This window comes from Aplysia californica, unplaced genomic scaffold, assembly GCF_000002075.1.
Source record: "Aplysia californica isolate F4 #8 unplaced genomic scaffold, AplCal3.0 scaffold00435, whole genome shotgun sequence".
NCBI lineage: Eukaryota > Metazoa > Mollusca > Gastropoda > Aplysiida > Aplysiidae > Aplysia > Aplysia californica.
Genome location: NW_004797705.1, coordinates 383,177 through 384,176, shown reverse-complemented (window position 1 = coordinate 384,176; position 1,000 = coordinate 383,177). Strand labels below are relative to the sequence as shown.

Sequence of the window (1,000 nt, the reverse complement as noted above, 5' to 3'; positions counted from 1 at the left end):
GTGTGTGTGTGTGTGTGTGTGTGTGTGTGTGTGTGTGTGTGTGTGTGTGTGAACAATGTCTATTCCAAACGAAGCAATAGAGATAAATAGATACAACTCAACTCTACTCCGCGAAATAGCCTGCGGCCATACTGTTTTCTGTAGCAAAAATTTCTCACAAATTCCACATCCACTGTAAAGAAAACGATTAGATATGACAGCTAAGTAAAGAAATGGTGATTCTGTGCAAAGCTTAAAGTGTGTATCATTGACTTGAACCTACGTATCTTCTCATAGACTTACTTACAAAAGAAAAGCCAAGTCCATCAGTATGACTTTTTGATCTTCAAAGATCTGGGTTCACACGAGCCGAAAATAGTTGTGTGGGTTGTTTTTTTTCAAATAGGAGCTATTTAAATGAAATGTCAACATGACGATCACAACACTCTACGAAATAGAAATCCATTTTTAGAATAGTGAGGTCGAAGTCATACCCTTTTGCGACAGCTAAAATGATCAAATTGCTACAATTCAAGGATGGCTTTCTGTAGGCGGATCATTTTCTTATGTCACCGCCAACAGGATCGTTGATATTCGAAGACAGTTGGTCTTTTTCCCCCGTATTTCAGTTTCCTAATGGCTTTAAGGTCGGTTCGGGTTTTGTAAGCAATGTATAAGATAAAGACATTGAAGTAGATGTTAGGACAATGTTGCTGTCGTTAATCTTTTGTTATTAAGTGGGGATCCATTCATGCGTTCACCTTGTGGTACCATCGTTCTGACGCTGAAAATACACTCGACAATTAATAACTGTCCCCGCGGTTTTATGCACACGAAAAATCTGAAATTATGCAAACTGAGCCCCAAAATGTGAAATTATGCGACCCTGTTTCAACAAAGAATGATAAAGGAAAATAATCTGGAATTATGCAAAAAAATTATCAAAATTTGCTAAATGTATATGGGGTGCATAAAACCACGGGGACAGTAATGTTAAAACACGCCCATAGTCACTCAGCCC

At 38.2% G+C, this 1,000-nt stretch overlaps 1 protein-coding gene across 1 annotated transcript in view; it reads left to right on the top strand.

Annotated features, from left to right (window-relative positions):
• The window catches only part of LOC101862669, a gene marked incomplete in the record, with an annotated part of 49,875 nt that overhangs the window by 36,691 nt on the left and 12,184 nt on the right, over positions 1 to 1,000 (top strand).